This window comes from Akebia trifoliata, chromosome 15, assembly GCF_017979445.1.
Source record: "Akebia trifoliata isolate Shusen 1 chromosome 15, ASM1797944v1, whole genome shotgun sequence".
Lineage (NCBI taxonomy): Eukaryota > Viridiplantae > Streptophyta > Magnoliopsida > Ranunculales > Lardizabalaceae > Akebia > Akebia trifoliata.
In genome coordinates, this window is record NC_141389.1 from 24,460,346 (window position 1) to 24,484,528 (window position 24,183).

Sequence of the window (24,183 nt, forward strand, 5' to 3'; positions counted from 1 at the left end):
AAACTTCTAACCCCATCAAAACCAGTTTATAAAAAATGGACGGTCCACGATTTTTCAACTTGTAAACATGGGTTAGAAGTTTTGGAATGGGCTGATTTTTTGTGAGGATGATCTCCTCACCGTAGAGATCATCCTCACCAAAAATCAGCCCATTCCAAAACCTCTAACCCATGTTTTGACAAATGTTTTGCCAAAAAGTTTGCTAAAAAGTTGGCCCTTGAACGCCACCCATATATATATATATATATATATATATATATATATATATATATATATATATATATGGGTGGCGTTCAATGGCAAACTTTTTAGCAAACTTTTTGGCAAAACAATTTTCAAAACATGGGTTAGAGGTTTTGGAATGGGCTGATTTTTGGTGAGGATGATTTCTACGGTGAGTAGATCATCCTCACAAAAAATCAGCCCATTCCAAAACTTCTAACCCATGTTTACCAGTTGAAAAATCGTGGACCGTCCATTTTTTGTAAACTGTTTTTGATGGGGTTAGAAGTTTTGGAATGGGCTGATTTTTGGTGATAATGATCTCCTCACCATAGAGATCATCCTCACCAAAAATCAGCCCATTCCAAAACCTCTAACTCATGTTTTGAAAAATGTTTTGCCAAAAAGTTTGCTAAAAAGTTGGCCATTGAACGCCCCCCATATATATATATATATATATGGGAAATGTTCAGCACCAAACATTTTGGTAAAACATCTTTCAAAACATGGGTTAGAAGTTTTTGAATGGGCTGATTTTTGGTGAGGATGATCTCTATGGTGAGGAGATCATCATCACAAAAAATCAGCCTATTCCAAAACTTCTAACCCCATCAAAAATGATTTATAAAAAATGGACGATTCACGATTTTTCAACTTGTAAACATGGGGTTAGAAGTTTTGAAATGGGTTGATTTTTGGTGAGGATGATCTCCTCATCGTAGAGATCATCCTCACCAAAAATCAGCCCATTCCAAAACTTCTAACTCATGTAGGACAAAAATGGTTGGTTAATATGTTGGCCAAACGGGACCTCTATATATATATATATATATATATATATATATATATATATATATATATATATATATTAAAAAGATAAGAATTATATTAAAAAATTACAAAAGGATAGTAAATATTAACTTTAAGAAATCACAATTCAACTTAATGAAACCAAAAGTTCAACATAACACTAGAAGGGAAAGAAAGGGGAAAAAATAATCATTAGGCTTAATTGGCTATAGCTACCCTTTGCTCCTCATTTAATTTATCCTTAGTGTGTTTCAAGGAAATGTTGGTGTGGCTATAGAAGCATCCTAAAATCATGGTTTCTTTTAAAATGTACAGAAAGGATTTCAAGCTCTCGATGAAAATGAGCCATTTTGGGGAGTAATTTAGTATAAATTTTTTTATTATAATTTAAAATTTAATATATTATACAAGCATTTTGAAATTTAAAGGTATTAATTAGGACGATTCTGAATTTGTATCAACCCTTACCTCATTATAATAAAAAAGATTAAAACTATAATTTTTTTTTTCTTGTAATTTGGGAGAATTACTAAAAGAGAGTTAAACATTTTAATATTTATAAAAACACCCCACGAATTAATAAGGGCAGCCCACACTATAACCGATTTTTTTTTTGTCTTATATGGGTTAAAGGTTTCATATGAACTGATTTTTTGTGACTTATGGTTCTTGAACTTGTTTTGATGGAGTTAAAAATTTTGTAATGAATTAGTTTTTTTTCCAAAAATCAGCTTATTCCAAAACTTTAAAGTCATATAAGACAAAAAAAACCCGGCTATGGTATGGATTGCCCTTATTAATTCATGGATTAAAGCGTTGGACTGTCCAGTGTTTTAACTATTTCAAGGGCATTTTTGGTAAAGTAATGAATTTTAACATGTTAAAATGTCAAACAGTACAGCGAGTTACTAAAACTATTTTTGGTAATTTTTGAAAAATATATATTTATTTTGTAAATATTAAAATATTTAACCCTCTTTTAGTAATTTTATACAGACCTTTTTCTCATTGTAGTATTGAGAGATTTACGCGGCAGCCCTGACTATTGTATTTTTGTCACAAAAACTAACAACTCCTAGGGAACCGTACTTTATGATTTTTATAGTTTGTTATGCACCAAACCTTGTAGTAGGGATCCCCATCATAAAATTCAAATTGATGGAGTTAGTTTGTTACTTAACATACGATCCAAACTACATCAATCGTCCAAAAACATGATTTGACTTGACGCCACAAAATTATAAAGGACAAAATTCTAAGAATTTTGAACAAAAATAATAAATAAATAAAAATCATCATTGAATTTTAGTTTTAAATTTGAGATTTCGGTAGCCACCCATTATTAACACCTTGGATCAAGTTCAAAGAAAGAAATTTTTTTTTTCCACAAAAATAGAAGTCTGTAGTGTTGGATTACCAATTTGATAATCATGTGGGCTTAAAGACCCTTTGTAAGATTTGAAATCGTTGTTAGTCATGCTACCATGATTCATAAAGTAAGGTTTGTTTCATAACAAACTTGATAAAGTACGGGAATGTTTGTAATAAAATTGCAACAGATAGATCTCTCAGGTAAATTTGTCTCAAATATATATTTTTAAAAGAAAATTCTTTGCACATATTTGTTAGAGTTTAAAACACATAGGGCTCTTAACTAAGCCGTGCACACAGCTCAATGTGTTTAAATTCTAATAAAAATGTGCCACACGTAGACACCATACATTGTTATAGGAATGGAACACTGTTATGGAACCTAACTCATAATTAATGACCCAAGATCCAATATGGTGTCCTGTTCCTATAAAAGAGGAATAATGTCTATGTGGCACACTTTAATTGGTGTTAAAAACACCTAACCAAGGTGTGCACGTAGCCCAATTTATTTTTTCCCAATCTAAATTGTCACGTAGACACCGATCCTATGTATAGGAACAAGGCACAATATTGGATCACCACTCATTAATTATTAGTCTCTTTCGTCAAAATAAATAAAATTATAAATACCCTTCACAACCTTGTTCCTTAAATTATTGAAATTATACAAAAGAATTGTTTTAAGAAAGTTGTTATTGCCACACTAATTTTTGCTAGTGCCAACCCTAGATGCGTGCTAATCTTACGTGATTTACATATGAATTGGAGTGGATCAAGGTAGGATGAGCATCACTGTTACTAGATATATAACATTTTGTGTTAAGATGTTATAATTACGGAGACATCTTTGATAAATCTACTTATATAAGTATGAAAGTACAATAATATTTAATGAGAAATGATTTTTATCTTACAGACACTTATGAAAATCAAGGTACTAACATAGGGCTTAAATTGTGCTAATATTTTATTTAACATCATTATTGTTACGAAAGATATGTGTGGGATAATTCTGATTTGTCGTATAAAGATCATTAGTTCGAGACTTAGTTTACTAAAAATCTTAATAAACTATGAATTATTTTCATTAAGTGAAGGTTTAAGTCTTCTAGACATCTTCATCTATGCTCATACTTTATTATATATTTTGATTGTGATTTTAAAAATTGTGGGGGATTGTTAGAAGTTTTTTTTAAATTTAAACAGTAGGAACCGATTTTTGTCTAACTATTGCTTAAAAAAAAAAAAACTTTGTATCCCAAGTTTGTTCAAATAAAGTTTTATTGTATTTTTTTATTTTTATTTTTTATGTTTCACCTCTTCGTTTTCAAGAGTTGTGTTTTCAAACCCAATGGTTTCTGAAACCAACCACTGACACTGGATTTTCAAAATCAAAGGACGTGTTTGACAATCATTCATACTTTGTTTATATGAGACTGTTTTTCTTCATTAGAACTCAATTAAATTGCATAAAATTCAATTGAAAAATCTATGTTTTAAATCATTTTCCGTAAATATTCTCAATTTGATCAAAGTGTTCTTAAAGTTTTGGTGTTCGAAGGAGTGTGATTAGATTCGACAAGTCAATCACAATAATTTATATTCGATCCGTTGTATTTTGGAATCAACTTTACCAATAATCCATTGTCGATAACATTATTTATGACGATGGAAAATATTGATTTAAAAACAATAATAATTCTTATACCTCAAATTATTTTTCTAAATTTTTTCAATCACTTTTGTCTTTGATTTCCAATTTTCTCCTACAAGTCGGACTCATATAAAATTATACTATCTATGTCAAATTTTAAAATAATTATTTAGATAAGTATTAAAAGAAAATCTTACATAATTTCTAATTTTTCCACATTTAACCATGAGATAATTACAAAAACACCCCATGAATTATTAAGGGCAACCCACACCAAAGCCCTTTTTTTTTTGTCTTATATGGGTTAAACTTTTTTGAATGAGTTGATTTTTTGTAAGGATGATCTCTGTAAAGGGTAAAATCAGTATTGGACACGTGTCATAAATAAGACGAATATCGATGATCGATCACACGATAATTAATGCGTAACTTGAGGTATTGATATATCCTTGATGAGATTTTTGGTTAAGATTGTAATCTTATCCAGAAATAGAAAGTCTCTTAATTGACTAGAGAATATCTATTCTAGATAAGGATAGATTTTGCAGAAAATCTTGATTTGTTTTATTTTTCTTTTAGTATTTATCTCTCTATCTATACAAGTGGAACAATTAAGTAGAAGATGACGAGAAAGAAAGAGGAGAGGTGGTTAGGGTTTGTAAATTTTGTAATGGCTTGAAGAATAGTGGAATGACTCTTCAGAGTCCGGGGACGTAGTCCGATTTTTGGACGAACCCCGTAAACAAATCTTGCTTCTGGTCTTCTTTCTCTTTCCCTTCTCTTTGATTATTTTTTTATATGATTTTTGATCATTTGAGTGCATCAAGAACAATGAAGATTGATTGTTAGGGGTTAATCTCGAGAAATCGATGGCATCCGAAATTTTAACTCCACAAATTGGTGTCGTCTATGAGAAAAATCAAGAACACTCATGAAAATCACAAGGTGGGATTGAATAAGAACCACTTTTAAGATGATCTCAATCTACATTGGAAACTATGGTGTGTGTTCTTAATAGTTAAAAGAAATCGACAGATAGGGTGGATCGATGAACGGTGGGGGAATTTTGGGCACCCCATTGAGTTCTGATTTGGTTGTTAAACCCTTTGATCGACATGGGTTTAATTAGATCAAAAGTAGTGGCACATTAAGAAATCCCAGGTAGCGATTTAATTGGGTTGTGACAGTGACGACGATCGGTTAGTCATGATCAATTTAGAATCTCTATCACGGATTGGTTGTACAAGGTGATAAGTTAGCATTGTTTTGGGATAACAATCATTGAAAAATGTACGAGAGAAAGAAACGTGCAGATTACGAAACTCTAAATATGGTGTTACGTCAACATAAAGAGAAAAAATAAATACAGAAGGTAAAAAGGTAAAGATAATGCTAATGATACTACGAAGGTATTCTAACATGACTATGTGAAAGGTATGATGTACAGATAGGGCAAAAGTTAAAAAAAAAAAAAACAATCCATCTAAGGGTGGTAATATAGTCAGGGATATTATTAATATGACCAAGTATAGGTCATCATGTATTGCATGTGGGGATGATCATAGGAAGGTATAAAAATTTGTGGGGTTGTTATCACTAGACCACTTTGGATATGCTAGGCTTATGTGGGAGTGGTTAACATTGTGCTATACTCCTAGGAGGATATACATCATAAGGAGATCACCAATTCTAATCGATCTGTGCCAACTCACAAGAGTTGACTCGATCTACCCAGCTATACTCCGTTTTTGCTCATGATAATTGGTTTATGCACAATATGGAGGTATAAAATAAGATATGTTTTTACTTAAGTCATGAACTTGGCCGAGTCACAAGATTCAGCTAAGTCAAGCTCATTTTCAAGAATTTGATCAAGTGAGGAGACTACATCAATTCACGTGACTAAATTGGGGGGCTAATAATCACGTTATATTCCGTGCATGTGCTATTGTTATTTGGTATTGCTTAAAAGTTACAGGTTGCTAGCACTGAGTTTGGCTCCTTTGGGGTTACAGGGTTTTCGCGACTCTACTCTGACTTGAGTGGTAGAGCACTGAGTTTGGCTCTTTCCGGGTTGCAGGGGTCTTCGCGACTCTACTTTGAACTGAGTAGCATAACACAGAGTTGGAAGCGACCTTGTTTTGTCCTGAGTGGCAAAGTACTAGGTTTGGCTCCTTTGGGGTTATATGTTCTCTACGCTCTACTCTGATCTAAGTGGTAGATGACAGAGTTGGGCACGACTTTGCTTTGTCATGAGTTACAGAGCACTGAGTTTGACTTTTTCAGGATTGCTGGGTCTTCACGACTATACTCTAACCTAAGAAGCAGATCACAGAGTTGGGCGCGACCTTGCTCTCTTTTGAGTGACAGAGCACTAAGTTTGGCTCCCTTGGGGGGTCAAGGGTCTTCATGACCTTGTTCTGTCCTGAGTGGTAGAGTACAAAACTGGGTTCTTAGTATAGTTGGGTGGACTAAGCAGGACTATGCATGTAGAGTAGAGTAGGATGGATAGAGCAGAGTTGGATTCCTAGTATAGCTGGGTGGGCTGAGCATGACTGTACATGTAGAGCAGAGTTTGGTCCCTAGTATAACCAGGTGGAATGAGCATAATTGTGCATGTAGAATAGAGCAGGGTAGACAAAGTAGAGTTGGATCCCTAGTATAGTTGGGTGGATTGAGCACGACTTTGCATGTAGATCAGAGTAGGGTAGACAGAGTAGAAATCGGTCCCTAGTATAGCTAGGTGGACTGTGCATGTAGATCAGAGCAATGTAGACAGAGTAAAGTTGGGTCCCTAGTATAACTGGGTGGACTAAACAAAACTGTGCATGTAAGGTAGACAGAGTAGAGCTGGGTTCCTAATATAGGTAGGTGGATTAAGCAGGACTGTGCATGCAGAGCAGAGCAGGGTAGATAGAGCAGCGTTGGGTCCCTAGTATAGTTAGGTGGACTGAGTAAGACTGTGCATGTAGAGTAAAGCATGGTAGACAAAGCAGAGCTGGGTCCTTAGTATAGTTGGGTGGACTGAGCAGGACTGTGTAAACAGAGTAGAGTAAGGTAGATAAAGCAGACCTGGATCCCTAGTGTAGACACCCAAATTTGACCGGGCCCTCGATGCAAAATGTCCTAAAAATCCATAAAAATCAGAATGGGCCCTTAAGCCCAAACCTTCAAAAATCCTTCTTTTTTCTTTCAATAAATGATCCAAGCCCTACCACGTGGCCCATAGACCTAAACCTACCCCACCACTCTACACTTCTCAACCCATCTCAACCTTAACCATTTCTCTCAACCTTTCACCTTAAATTATCCAAACCCCTATCCATTGCTATACACAAGCCCAACCTATCACCTAAGCCCAATTATTCCTCAATCAATCATTCTACTCAAACCCAACCCAACATAAGCCCATTGACTTCTCAACTCAACACCATACCCAACCCAACATTATACCTTCCCAATTCATTACCCAAACCCAACTCTCAACCCAACCCAACATCATAACCAATCAACATGATTATCAAAGTGGGACACATGTCACCACCTCAACTCACCTCCTTCATCCCCTACCTATCCCATCACCTTTTCTCTAAACATAACTACCCACATCAACCTATCACCTTTTTTCTAAAAAAATCTATCTACCTACACTTCCAAACCATACCTCCCCCTAACCTACCATCATAATTCCTTACAAACCCATATTTCCCCCTAATCTATCATCATCATACCTCTGTCTAACCTACTATCATCATTCCCTACAAACTCATATTTACACTCCAAACTCACACATCTTCTCTCAAATCAAATACTCTCTTTCTCCTATCAACTCATCTAAACCTTTAATCTCCACACATTTTGACACATGTCACCATTTTCCTCACCCTCCCAACCACCCTCTTACACCACCCATTCTCTTTAATCAAACATCAATCCCCTTTCACCTCATCAATCAATCACCCTCTTAAAATCTCATTATCTCAACCAAACACCATTAATTCCCTTTCACCTAACACTCAACCCATTTGGGTTACAAATAACCTATCTAACCCCCCTTACACAAATGACCTTCCATCCCCTTTAATTTACATATATCCCTCTCTTAAACCCTTAACCATTTTATTCATTCTCATAAATCTATCCCATTTTATCCCTAAAAATTACCCTTCAAATCCTATAAAACTCCTCATCCTCAACACAAAAAAGGGGAAGCGAATGAAAAATTAAGAAAAAACAAATATACTTTCAACTCATCTCTCTACTCTCAACTATCTTTTACTCTATTCTCACATTACCTTCTAAAAAGAGACATTTTCATACTTCACTAAGGACTCAAGAATGACTTAAGAAGAAGAAGAAAAGAAGGAAAGAAGCTAAGGCTTCAAGGTAAAGTCAAAGGATACACCCCCCATCTCTTTCTACCCTCTCCATATTCCTCTTCTACTATCCCCCTTCTCTCTTTAATTTTTATTTTAGATAGCCCCTAAGATGTAATATTTCCTCTCCCTTATCTTCGGTAAATCGAACTTCGATTTAATCGAAATTATAAGGGTTATAACCATTTTTCAAAACAAAACTGATTTTGGAACCTTTTAAATCATTTTGAGGCAACCAGTTTTTGGGTCCTTCTCGACTCATGAGAATGGACCCGTAACCGAAGCCAACACTATTAAAAATGTGTTATTCACAAGGCTAATGATCTATAAGGATCATCCCCTTCAATGGGATGATCCTATAATCAAGTCAAAAATAAATCCTACTTAGGGTACAAATTATCGACACGTGACACTTATTTTATTTTTCATTTTTTATCAAAAAAAAATGATCAAGTTGAGTTGAGGTTACCACCGCTTGGTGGGGAGAAAATGGTGCTTAACGCCTTCCCTTTTTTCCAATCGAACCACTTATTCCGATCTCAAGTTGATTAATATATTATCCGGACAAGAATCACTAAATGCCAAAAATGACACTTTTTCTAAAAATGTACATTGGGTGACCATTTACACCCTTTTGCAAATATGAATGGTAGTGACTCCAAACCTTCGTAGAAGTGGACTCGTAATCGAGAAATACGCATCTACACCTAGTATAGTTGGGTTGACTGAGTAGGACTATGCAGACTAAGTAGAGCCGGATCCCTAATATAGCTGGGTTATGAGTGGCGAAGATATCTTGCATGAAAGAGCAGCTCTGAGTGGCTTAAAAGTCTTGAATAACTAATGTCCCGAGTGAAAACTCTGTAGTGAGAGGATGAGGGCCGAATAACCAAGATGTCTTGGGTAACCACAGAGTTCCAAGGGACCATCATTTCCTCAGAGGAAAAAGATGGAGCAATATTTTCATAAAGCAAAATGAAGACACGAGAGTAGTGTAATATTCTCGTAAGTGGATCTCGGCATCACCAATCTCCATTAATGAGAAAGGGCTAACTGTAAAGGGTAAAATCGATATTGGACACGTGGCGTAAATAAAATGAATATCAATGATCGATCACACGATAATTAATGTATAACTCGAGACATTTATATATCCTTGATTAGATTTTTGGTTAAGATTGTAATCTAATCCAGAAATAGAAAATTTCCTAATTGACTAGAGAATATTTATTTCTAGATAAGGATAGATTTTATAGAGCATCATGATTTATTTAACTTTTCTTTTAAAATTTGTCTCTCTATCTATATAAGGGGAACGATTAGGTAGACGATGGGGAGGCCCTGAAAAGAAAGAAAGAGGAGATGAGATTAGGATTTATAAATCTTGCAATGGATTGAAGAATAGTAGAATGACTCTTCGAAATCCGGGGACGAAATCCAATTTTTAGATGAATCTCATAAACAAATCTTACTTTTTATCTTCTCTCTCTTTCCCTTCTCTTTGATTATTTTTCTATATGATTTTTAATTATTTGAGTGCATCAAGAATAATGAAAATCGATTGTTAAAGATAAATCTCAAAGATTCGATGACATCCGAGATTTTACCTCCACAATCTCTATGATTCAAAGATCATCCTTATAAAAAATTAACTTATTCCGAAACTTCTAATCCCATTAAAAATTATCTCTTCTTTTTGCAAATAAATTTTGATGAGATTAGAAGTTTCAGAATAGGCTGAATTTTAATGATGATATCTCCTCATCACAATGACAGACCATTCCCCGTATGAGACAAAACAATTTGACTATGCGTGGGTTGCACTTATTAATTCGGGGGTGGTTTTATAATTACCCTTAAATGTGCCACTTGGTAGTACCCATAAAATGACAATCTCATTTTATTATATCCAATAAAAACAAATCGATTGATGTGACATTTTTCATAGCTAATATCACACATCCGCAATTCCCTGTAGCAATGTATGTAGAGATAGGATAGGTACAAAATAAACAAAAATTACTATTATAAATCTCGAGATCTGTCCAAAAGAAGAACAACAACAAGAAGAACACAACCATCAAGATCCTGAAATTAATTGAAAAAAGTGCAAAACAAACATAACCCATTACACATAAAATACACAAAATCAAAGATAAACAAAACCCAAAGCAACAACATATGAATTCCAATATTTCAGATTTGCAGAACTAAGCAGCTTTTGCTATGCAACCCTTGTAAAGTAAATCATCCAGATCTCTGACCAATTCTTCTTCTTTGATCTCTTCCAAGCTTTCAACCAAGTTTCTCTCACTACCCATGTCTCTATTTGTCAGAATAATCTCTCTAGCTTGGGATCTCTGCCTTTTCATGGCTTCCCTTCTCAGTTCATGATCTGCAATCCTGCACCAATATTAAGAAACACCATATTAGAGAAAGAAAGAGATGAGTTAAATGTTTTATAGAAGGAAACCCATACTGCATAGATAGAGAGAGATGATGTGTGATCCCTGAGACACAAAGAGGAAGACCATAGCTATAAAGGGTTAAGATGGATTGCATTTTTTTTTCTTTCTTTTTGTAATTTTTAACTGATTTTGGGTTTGTAGATGATAGAGAAGAAAGAGTTAGTTTGATGGGGAATTTATATTTTTCTGTGATTTTGGGTTCGAATGGAAAGAAAGGAATATGAGATAAAGTAATGTTGGGTTGGTTTGGCTCTTTGGGGAAGAGGAAAAGGAGCATTTAAAGCTTGGACTTCACACCTTCTATTCTATGTTAATTGTTGAGCAAATTATTAAAATAATAATATATTAATTATTAATTATTAATTATTAAAATAATATTATTTTATTAAAAATTTAACAAAAAGTTAATAAAACGACAATCCGAACCCCCGATTTTTATAAAACGACTCGTCGATTTTCAATTAATCGATTAGTCGTGCTGGGGTGACATAAAGAGAGTCACAAAGGTGAAAAAAACACGTGGTGTCGTGCATATTATCGTAGATGATTTTTCTCGAGATACAAGTAAAAAAGCATCTACGATTATGAATGCGCCACTACATCATTTTTATAACCTTTGGACCAGAAAAACTGATGGTATGACAGTCGTATTTAATGCCAACTTGCACCCTAACTCTTGATCACATATTTTTAAAGAAAATCGACGGTTAGAACGCCGATTTTCGTTCTATACAAAGTGACATTATAGTCCCCACTTACTCACTTTTATACTTACAAATAATATTATAGCCCCATTCACTCTCATTTTGGACAAAATTAAGTAAGAAATATGTTTTAATTTTTTTTATTTTTATATTGTTAAAATTTTATTATTTAATAATTATAAAATATATTATTATTTTTGTAATAATTTATCCTTATTTTTAAGGAAAATTATAAAATAAATATATTATACTTATAATTATTAAAAATAAGAAAAAATATCAATAACATATGTAATTATCAATATTATTTGTAAGTATTGATTACAATTTTTTTAATATAATAATAGTTACAAATAATATATGTAATTATTAATATTTTTTATTTTCAATAGTATTTATAATTATTAATAAATATATTATTATAAAAAATAATTTTAAGATTACATTATATATATAACTAGGGAACTTATTAAAAAAATATATATATTAATTTATAATTAAAAAAAAAATTAATATATTAATTTATAAGTAGGGAAAATTATTAATATACATATATATATATATATATATATATATATATATATATATAGATAGATAGATATATAATTTTTAAAATTTTAAAATTTTTAATTTTGTAATATTTTTACAAAATGATCTATATTTTCCTTTATTTTTAATAATTATAAAATATTTATAATTTTGGAAAAATTATTTTAAAAAATACTATAGTAAATTTATCAAAAAGGTAATAAATCAATGGTCCAACTGCCGGTTCATTACTTTTTTGATAAATTTGGAAAAAAAATTATTTTGTCCACCAAGCCCTTGTTAACATTGCTAGAATATTAAATCAAAAAGCCAGTTCCATATATATACTAGATTTGAGTAGCAAAAAGAATAATGTTGAAGTGGACTCAAAGATTAAACTCATTTTGCACTTTCTTGGCATGGAGGTGAGTGTGAGCCATAGATGTTTTTCATTGAGATACGAGTGAAAAACATCTATGGTTATATGCACATCTCCACGTCATGAAAGTGCAAAATGAGGTTAATCTTGAAGTCACTCCACAACTCTCTCAAAAAATATCAATATAATTTTTAAAGAGAACTATAATTGGCACCACCAAAGCACACAAAGATTTACGTGGAAACCCCCCCCCCCCCCCCCCCCCCCCAAAGAAGAGGGGAAAAACCACGGGGCAATATCGAGTGCAATTCATTATATCAATGTGAATAATACATGGTTCTTCTCAAGTTTATATCCAAAATTTGAAATGAGACAATATTGGAAAAATACAAGGGTTTACCTATTTGAAACTTTACAAATCCTAACTTCTCACCACCAAGAATCCTCCAAACAACTTTGTTGGATGAAACCCCAAATACGTTGAAAACTCTAGCTGCAATCGGATTCGTATACTGTGATAGACGATATAAGAACAAGTTCAAAAACTTCCAACTTTTTTTCACACTCTCTTGGGTGCTTTCTCTTTCTCTATTGACTTCTCTAAAACTTCTTTCACTTCCTAAACCATAAAACTATTGACTCGCAAAAAGAAAAATTGGATCTGGACCCATGAATTAAGGGTGTTTTTACTCACTCGTATCTCGATGAAAAATCTATGGTTCTGTACACACATCCATGTCAACAATGTGTGAAACGATGTTAATTTCAATGTTACTTCAATATTTTTCAAAAATTTATCTAATAAATTGAAGATTACTGATTTTGAAAAGAAAAAGCAAAGGTTTTTACTATTGGTTTAAACTAGAGTTAGGTTATTTTTAATTCATCTGTTAGAGAAGACCTAGGTCAAAGGAGCATGTCATTAATTTAAAGTTTAAACATGGGAGGAAACTCAAATATTAACCAAAATATGGAAGGGTATGTCTTAATCACCCATTTATGTTGTCGACATTGGTGAGTGAGTTCTTAAATGTCCTGAATTTTACCTTTTAAAGGATAAATGGAAGATTTATGTTCATTGATAGCTTAACAATCTTTTTTGTTGACAAGAAATATGTACTCTCTATAGACTATGAAGGCTTATGCTCCTCGGCCATTTCTATCTGTTATGGAAGAAGAAAAAATTTGGTGATATGCAAGGAGTATGACCTTTCAAAACATTGGACAGGACACCATGCAAAGAAAATTCGATACAAAAATTCGACAAGCCAATGCCGATGAATTTTAAAAATTGAATTTCGACAGCCTAGGACCATCAAAATTGTTGATGTTCCCATTCAACGGCTTTGAGCCGTCGAATATTTTCCATCCTCTATAAATTTGATGGTTTCGGCTCATCAAAAGAAAAATCGATGATGAAAAATTTAAGGCCTTGATCAATCGAATTTCATAAAATTCAATGGTTTTGGGCTATCAAATATGGGCTTTTTCACGTTATGGGAGACTGGGTTTTGCTTTGGATCATCTGTATATATTTGTTATGGATTCAACTCTTACACCCCAAAGTTCAAGTCAAGTCTTAGTTAAGCCAACCCATATGGTGTATAGTACAAGCTGAGGAGGGGTAAAGCTAGGATTTTGCCTTTGTGGAAGTAATTAAGAGTGTAAATTTTTTTTGACGGGGCAACTAAGAGTTTAATAAAAATTGTATATGGACAATAGCAACTGATTTTTTTTGTCCATCGTTGTTATATGTTGCAATAGCTCATAAATCCTTAGACTTTGAAAATACGTGTGGGTGTAAGCGTCCCCACATTAAATCAAGGCTTGAAGCCAAACAAAATTATAATCAAGTAGAAGTCAAACAAAATATGGTACATGATCAAATAATTTAAGAAAATATTTTTTTAAGTCTATGTATTTGAGTTAAGGAGGTTAAAAGAGGAAAGAGAAAAAAATTGGAGGGGTATTATTTAAAAGAAAAGGGGAAGGGGAGAACAAGAAAAGATAATATGTAAAGTTGGTGTGATATTCTTGAAAGAAGGTAAACGAGAAAAGGTAATAGAGTTGGAGGGTATTCTTGAAAAGGGGAAGAAGAGAAAAGACAATAATGATAAAAGTTTCCTCAAGATATGTTCTTTATGGGTATAAAGAGAGATAAATGAGGGAAACAACTGTCCTATTTTATTATATAGATACATGTTTTGACCGGTAAAGGAGGCTTCAAGAAAATTTAAAACCGGGTGAGAAATTTGTCACTTTGTCCGACATAATTGGTGATTTGCTAGGCCAAAAAATATAATTACAAGTTTTTGGAGCCCAAATGTTTATTATTCCTGCATTAATACAATTTTGTTAGATATTTTGAAAAAATATTTTTTATTATCAAGAATTAGGGAAGGTGAACGTGGTAATTGTTGAATAAAATGAGGATAAAAGAAGAGATATGCTATTGCCACACCAACTTTTACTAATCCCACACCAATTCTTATGTAAATCACTAAAAATGGTGTGGCGTTAGTAAAAGTTGGTATGGCAATAGCAACTCTCTAAAAGAATAGGGAATTGCTATGAGACACCTAGTTCACTGTATTATCTTATGAAAAATATAAAATCCCATCGAGTTTGAAATAAAAATGCAATTGAGTTTCTAATGAATTTGCCTTAAGAATACAATGTAAATCGGTTTAGCCACACAAAAAAATGTTTGATCTCTCAATATTTACACTAACTTTGAAGAAAAACCCACAAGATCTTTGATACACAAATGTCTCTCGTAAAACTCAACTTGTTGAGAAGAAGAATAGGAAGAATGTTAAAGAATTATTCTGACTTTCAAATGTTTATTATTTGGTAAAATTGGTCACTTTTTATTGATAAATAATTTCAAAAGGAGTCGTAACAATCTGATTCCCCAATGCGGTATACTCAAAATACTCTCATAATGTGGCATGTACTATAATCATAGATTTGTTCCTCGGGATACACAACTACACATCCCCATAAATATGAGCATTAGTGTATCCCAAGGTAAAACGGTGTATGATTCTAACACATGTCACATCAGGAGAGTATGTGTAGACACCCCATTTTTGCATCCGCCTGATTAATCAACTCGTCAACCCGATCGCAATGATTCCTAATGATGAATGTGTATTCCGTTGCTTTATTTTGTTACCAGATGTGTTTCAGAAATCCGGATGAGGTATCTCAAACTGACAAAACCTTAGAAACCACGCTACGCTAGGAAAATACGACTCCAGAAATATAGAAATCATCATTTTTCAAACGAAAAGAAGCTTCACGATAAAAATCACTAAAAAACTACCAAATTACCAAAATACCCCTAACATCAAAACAACCCTAGAGCCTACGTTACGTTTAGGAAAATCCTTTTGAACACATAAAATAACAAATCGAAACCAAATAAATCATTTCACCAATTTTCACAGAATTTGACAAAATTACGAAAATGCCCCTCATAAAGTTCACAACCATTTCACACAAAAATTTCATAAATGACACAAACTAATATTTCCATTGAATTCCTTACGAAAAATTGATTCTAAAACATCCTAGAACATTAAAAACTAACTTAAAACGTGAAAAGTCCTTTCCGAGGGAAAAACGGTAATTTCACAATTTTCATAATTAAAAATTTTGAAATTAATAAATAAAACATTAAATAATTGAAGTGAAATATTAATGAAATTAATTTAAAATTTTGAACCAAAGAAATCGATCAATCGGGTTCTCAGGCAAAATTGTTGAGGGTTCGTGAGATATTTCTTTAAGGACCCCTCCATTTTGGGGTTCCAAAAATTAAAGATATAATAGAGGGGGGTTCTCCAAAAATTTAAAGCCAATTAAGCAAGACTAAGGTCAAGGTATTAAAGTCAATCAAGCAAGACTGAAGTCAAAATTAAAGTCAATTAACTAAGACTAAAGTCAAGATATTAAAAGTCAATCAATTAAGACTAAAGTCGAAACATTAAAAGTCAATCAAATAAGACCAAAAGTCAAAATCATAATAGAGTTCTAATTAAATAATAACTCTATCTAATAAAGTTCTAACTAAAACACAACTCCACTTAAAACAATTCTAATTAAAACACAACTCTAACTAAAACAATTCTAACTAAAACACAACTCTAATTAAAAGAACTCTAATTAAACACTAACTCTATCTAAAGCAACCCTTAAAAAAATCTATAAATAGAGGTCCTCACACCCTATTTTCGTATCAAATTATAAACCCTAAGAGAAGTAGGTCTAAAAATCCCCTAGCCTCCCATAAACCCTAGTTTTGGAGTCCTAACTCCTTACCTAACATCTCTCCTTCGATTTTAACCTAAAAAACACCTAAAAACCCTTCCAAAACACCCCAAAATCCATAACAAACTCGAAGAATCTAGATCAAAAAAGGAGATACCTTGCATCGGAGATCAGAAATCAAATCCGGAGACAGAACGAAGCAAGGAATACGGTACAAGGAACAATTTTTGTCGGATCTGAGGGAACAAGGTCTTTGCTATCGGAAAGGTATAATTTCTTACTTTTTTTTTATCTAGGTTTTTTTTGGCAATGTAACTTATTTGGGAAATTAGTAGAGACCGGCTTTGGCGGGACGGGGTTGGTGCCTAACACCTTCCAACCCCGTAACATGATCCCCGAATTCAATTTTTTCTGTTCTAGATTAGTTCTTTATCCGTTTAGAGTCATTGATCGGTTCCTAGACCATAATAACTAGGTGGCGACTCCCAAACCTCAAAGGTCAAAAGCGGATCCGCGCACCCCGCGGATCGAGGGCGCTTTTAGTATGTTGAATATGCCACATGAGGGAGTCCGAAAATCTTTTTTTTTTTAAACATGGTATCCCCGTTGGTAGAGGGCCAGGACCTAATCCATAGGACAGTCCCAAGCCAGGTTTCCTGGTCATACCCAGCAGGACTAATCCATGGGCACATGCACCGACCCACATACCACATGTGACATTTTAATCAAGAAATGGTCCTCAATTTCAAACTCACAATCTAAAGGAGCAAACTCTAGTTGTTGGTCTTACCACTGAGGCACACCCCTGATGGGTGAGTATAAAAATCATTACTCTTCAAAACAAAAAAAAAAAAAATATATTCATTCGAAAATAGATTGGGAACCATTTGATGTGTCAAACCTATTGAAAGTATCATTTGAATTAAAAACTCAATAACATGACTATTTGGAGATGTTTTTTAGGGTTGAAATCCTCTCAGAACCGTTTGGTACCAATAAGCACCATTGCTCTTTTCCTTAGTACTTCCAAAAACCAGACATGCAACTTCAACCTCATGAGAAAAAAAAAACCCTACTCTTTAACCTTAAAATTTTATCTATTACGACATTTAAAAACGTTTTTAATGTTCTCTTCAACCTTAAGATTCAATTTACTTCTTCAACCTTCAAATCTCATGAATAAGTTATAATTGTTTTATGTAAAAGACAATATAATTTTAGATTGAACAAAGGAAAATTTACAAAAAGTGATCAACTCTTGAAAATTTTATGATTCTGACTCACTGTTCGTTTTAATTACCAAAACATGAACGATAACAACTTCGAAGGTTTTTAAAGTGATTATTTCATAGGTTTAAAGTGTGACGAATTGGAAATAGTCAATTTAAACTTGCGAAATAGTCACTTTAAAACGTCAAATTCATTATCGCTCTGAATTTTTTTTAATGAAAAAGTGATCATTCACGTTTTGGTAATTTAAATGTACAGTTAGACGGAATTGTAAATAACTCATTTTCATCTCAAGAAATGGTAATTCACCCTTAAAAAATATATATAGGATTTTTCACAAAGGATTAAGATTATATTGAAAACGATGGACTAGAGATGAGGTTCAATAGTTTAAAAATAATTTACCATAGAGACTGAAGAGCTTGAAAATAATTGGCTTGAGGAAGAAAAATCAAAAGTTTTTTTTTTGTTAAAGGTTGTAGGTTTTCCAGAAGAGAAATTTGAGGTTGAAAAGGATGGATTGAATATGAGATTACATAGTTTAAAAATAATTTACCATAGAGAATAAAGAGCTTGAAAATGACAGCTTTTTGGAAGAAAAATCAAGGGTTTTTCTGTTACAGGATGACGATGAGACCATTTAAACCATTTTTCATCAATCTATAAGATAAGACCTTAGGTCAAGGGGGCATGTCATCAATTTTAAAAAACAGGGTCTCTAAAATATTACCTAAAATGTGGAGAGGTATGTCTATAAGAGAAAATAGATTACGATTGGGCCAAAAGGTTTTTTTTTTTTTTTAAACAAATTCCTCATTAACTTGAAACATGAAAGTTTCTTGATCTAATTCAACCTGATCCGACTGACTAGTCTAGTTCAGGTTTTAAAACATTGATTAAGGACTCTCAAAAAGAAAGGGGAGGGGGGAGGGTGTAGACACCCCATTTTTGCACTTGCCTGATTAATCAACTCGTCAACCCGATCGCAACTGTTCCCAGCGATAGATGTTTATTCCAATACTGTATTTTGTTACCAGATATGTTTCAGAAATCCGGATGAGGTATTTCGAACTGACAAAATTTTAGAAACCACGCTATGCTAGGAAAATACGATCCAAGAAACATAGAAATCATCATCTTGCAGACCAAAAAGAAGTTTCACAATAAAAATCACTAAAAATGACCAAATTACCAAAATACTCTTAACATCAAAACAACCCTAGAGCCTACGTTACGATTAGGAAAACTTATTCAAACACATAAAATAACAAATCGAAATCAAATAAATCATTTCGCCAATTTTCACAGAATTCGATAAAATTACGAAAATACCCCTCATAAAGTTCACGATCATTTCATACAAAAAACTTCATAAATGATAAAAACCAACATTCTCATTTAATTCCTTATGAAAAACTGATTCCAAAACATCTTGGAACATTGAAAAATGACTTAAAACGTTAAAAAATCATCTTCGAGGGTAAAACGGTAATTTTACAATTTTAATAATTAAAATTTTCGAAATTAATAAATAAAATATTAAATAATGTAAAGTAAAACATTAATAAAATTAATTTAAAATTTTGAACTAAAAAATCGATCGATCAATCAGCCTTTCAGGCAAAATTATTGATGGTTGCCAAGATATTTATTCAAAGACCCCTCCATCTAGGGACCCAAATAATTAAAGATATAATAAAAGGGGGTTCTCCAAAAATTAAAGTCAATCAAGTAAGACTAAAGTCAATCTTAAAGTCAATCAAATAAGGCTAAAGTCAAGATATTAAAAGTCAATCAAGAAAGAATAAAGTCAAAGTATTAAGGTCAATCTCGTAAGACTAAAGTCAAAATCCTAATCTAAACTAATTAAGTCAACCTCATAAGACTAAAGTCAAAATCTTAAATCAAAATCCTAATCTAAACTAATCAAGTCAATCTCATAGGATTAAAGTCAAAACCTTAAATTAAAATCCTAAAGACTAAGTCAATCTCATAAGACTAAAGTCAAAACCCTAATCATAAACCCTAAAAGAAACCCTAATCAAACCCTAATTCTTCTAAAAAAATTTATAAATAAGAGCCTCCACACTCTATTTTCGTATCAAATAATAAACCCTAAGAGAAGTAGGTCAAAAAGCTTCCCTAGTCTCCCATAAACCCTTATTTTGAAGCCCCAACTCCTTACCTAACACCCATACTTCGATTTTAGCTTTAAAAACACTTAGAAACCCTTCAAAAACACCCCAAAATCTATAATAAATTCGAAGAATCCAGATCTAAGAAAGAGATACCTTACCTCAGAGCTCAGAGATCAGATCCGAAGATAGAACAAAGCGAGGAATACTATACGAGAAGCTATTCTATCATATCTGAGGGGATAAAATCATTGTGTTCGGAAAAGGTGAGTATTTTTATTTTTTTTATTATTATTTAAGTCTTGTTATTAATGTAGTTTTATTTGGGAATTAGTAGAGACCGGCGTTTGTCGGGCGGGGTTGGTGCATAACACTTTCCATCCCCGTAACGTAATCCTCGGACTCGTATTTTTCTTTCGTAGATTAGTTTATTTGCCTTTTAGAGTCAAAATTTGGTTCCTAGACCGTAATAACTAAGTGGCGACTCCCAAACCTCAAAGGTCAAAAGCGGATCCACGTACCCCGCGAATCGAAGGCGCTTTTAGAGGGACTCATATTTATAAAGTGTGATGATTTTCTAATACTCCCCTTTAACACGCCCCCATTACAGAACCATAAATCATTTGCATCGGGATATGCATAATCATAAATCTTTTTCTTGTGCATCCCAAGGCAAATGATCCATGATTCTATGATGAGGGCGTGTCAAAGAGAGGTGTTATAGTATCACAACTCATTTATAAATTTCAAATTCCCTCCAAAAAAAAGTTTCACAACCAATATTATTTTAATATTGGATGATGTTGAAGTAACATTAAAATGTACATCATAGGGGACATTTCTGACGTGGATGTGTGTTAGAACCATCGATGCTTTCATCGAGATCTCATTGGTATCTCGATGAAAAGCATTTACAATTCTGACACACATACGTCAAAAATGCCCGTCACAATGTACATTTCAAAGTTACTCCAACACGAGTCTTTAATATTCTCTTCTCAAATAAGGCTTCACAATCTATGTGAAAGAAGGAAAATTAGCAGGAAAGCTCTTTAATCCACATGATTTAATCTAAAAAATCTTATCGTTTTTTTAAAATAACATAAAATCTATACATATTTACATGAATGTCGATGCAAAAATACATATGATATTCAAGTGATATATAACTTAAATCAACCATCAAATATTTATAAGTATATTTATTACTTTTTAAAGAATTAATTTTAACAAGTAAAAAATAATATTTTATTTTATATAATTATACATAGATTATTTCAAATGCATTAATGAATAGTATAAAAGAAGAAAAATCCTAAGGAGGTCGATTTTAGACAAGGCAATCACGAGTCTCCTAACATGACACTTAGTTTGTACTTGGGCCTACAAATCAATCGAAAATCTTAAAGATAAGCACCTAGCATTCAAAGTTTGTCGAAATCTTGAGACGAATGAAACAAGCACCAAGAGTCATTCAAATGTAGATGACGATCACTTTCGTTGGTGGAAGGCCGTAGTTTGACATTATACGAGTGAAAAATCATCTATGATTCCTATCCACTTTTACATCAAGATGTGCGATATGAGATCCAATCTTGAGGTCACTCCAACATGATTCTCATTAAAAGCATGCGCAATCATGAGTTACAGTTACTAAACATTATAGAAATCACCATCTCCAACAATCAAAACACGTCTTAATATGCATTAAAATATTACAACCGAGAAAATAGGGAACAGATCCTCTGTAGTACGTGTTCCCTATAGTGGAATTTGATGATTGAGTGAGAGCCACGTAACATATCCACAATATCCCTTTCGTTAAAAAATTGGATGTCATAGACCGTCCATTTTCAAAGCCTTCATTAGACTTCAAAAAATATCTTTTTAGACAATTTTAAAAAAAAAATCTGATCTACACAATAATCCATACAAGTTTGAGGTGTTAGATTTTATTTTCAAGAAGTCAATTTCTACTACTTAAATGTCACTACAAGGTACTACAGACGATCCACTCCTGAGAAAATAATACCCTGCAAGTATGATCAATTAAGCTAATAGATAAGATCACACAATAAAGTGAAATACACAAAAACTATTAGAAATTTATAAATAGGATTAGAACATCAATAAAATATATAATTCTTACTAATTAAAATTTAAATTCTATGAGATTGAAATTTGACTTGATCGTCGAAATGTCATTAAGAAAGAGGAATTCATGCTCTAGTACATGTGAGTATCGATCACCAATCAAAATAAAACAAATTGGGTCCACCATGCAAGAGGCTTGACAAACTTTTTCAACGTTGATCAAACTTTGTTCTACATGGGGATATCCAATTGGGGATCTCGAGGTAAGACGTGACAGCAGTAACACACTAACATCTCCGGTTGGCTCTTGAGTGATGGAACACAGATAAGCTGTCACCCCATGCAAATACGCAATACCTTTCATATACTTAGTCCATCATCAAATCAATCTTAGCCGTTGGATTGGATATTACTATCAATCGTGTATTAGTCTATCCAACGGTTGTCATTTCTTGAGCCAATTTTAGATGGTTGAGATGTCCCCATCAACAAGGCTCCTCGTCTACACTAATTCAACAAAAATTAAAGTGGCCGAAATCATTGACTTTTTTGTACAAATTATTTTAATATTTTTTTTTATGATCCTTAAGTCCGAAAGTGCCACGTGACATCACTCCCAACCCATAAACCATATGAAATTTGGGCCCACCTCATGATTGATGTAGATACCAAAATATGATTTGTAAGATTTGATCATTTTCCATCATAAAACATGACTATAGACACAAAATTATCCAAGTTATTGGTGAGAAATGCTCAAAATCCAATGTGAAAAATTATCAATCAAATCATGATTTTGTTGTCGACAATATTAATGGTCTGATGGACCCAAAAGAGAATTTCTATTTAGTCCTTTTGGATGAGTTTTCCGATACATTCGAATCATCTCGTTCAACAATTAGAAAAATGAATTACGATTTTAAATCACGTCTAATTCATTCGACTTGTCTAACCTTCTCGTTGATGGACGATATTGAAACATATCGGACGGATGAGATTTAAAATCATGTTTCCAACCCAAACTCGAAAATTAGAGGTCCATGATATGAAGCGTTTTCAATTAAAAACAAAATGAAAAAGTGGGGTCAACGACTTGACTTCTCACCAACTATTTGTACGGCTTTGTTGAGGGCCGCCTTGAAATAAAAAATTATAGAAAATGAGCAATATTTGGCACATCAAATACCAAATCTAATATAAAATCCATTTGTTAATAATATCTTGATGTAAACATCAATTTCCCCAATCACATGTATTTGGGAAAGTTATACATAAGATCCTCCGAACTTGAACCATATCCAATATGGATATTTTTAATTGAATATAAAATTATTATGTATTTTATAATATCTGTAAAAATATATATATTTTTTATTTTTTATGCCATTAATAGTGATTACATAGAAGTGCTATAAAGTTGTTTTAACCTATCCACACACCCTTCTAATAATTTAATCCAAAAATAAAATTTTGTTATTTAAAAGAATAATTAAAAACATACTGCCACTATTAAAGCTGCCCAAACATCAAGAAAGAGTAGTTTAGGAGTCTCTCTTTGGATTTCAGTGGATTTTCAGATACCCTACGTTTTCAAACTCACTACATACCCCCTTTAACATAAGAGACTAACGGAAATGACCAAATTATCCTCATTTTCAACTTCTTGCCTAAAGTTCTTATTTTATTTTATTTTTTTTGAATAATGATTTTCTAACTCCCCCTTTGACATACACCCCCATCACAAAATCATAGATTGTTTACCTTAGGATAGGTAGAATCATTAAAAAAAATTGTGTATCTCGAGACAAATGATTTACGATTCTATGATAGGGTGTATGTCAGATTATTACGACTTTTTATTAATCAAAATCAAGGGATTTTGGTTATTTGTCATGAAGTCTCCCAAAGAAAAGTATGCCATCAAGGGGTATGTC

At 32.7% G+C, this 24,183-nt stretch overlaps 1 long non-coding RNA gene across 1 annotated transcript; it reads right to left on the reverse strand.

The window, feature by feature from the left end:
- Positions 1–10,436: 10,436 nt before the first annotated feature.
- LOC147384724 (uncharacterized) lies at positions 10,437–11,206 on the reverse strand. Its single transcript, XR_015172801.1, has 2 exons — positions 10,916–11,206; positions 10,437–10,839 (listed from the first exon to the last, which is right to left on the reverse strand). It is a non-coding gene; the product is annotated as an uncharacterized LOC147384724 (long non-coding RNA).
- Between the last annotated feature and the right edge of the window lie 12,977 nt (positions 11,207–24,183).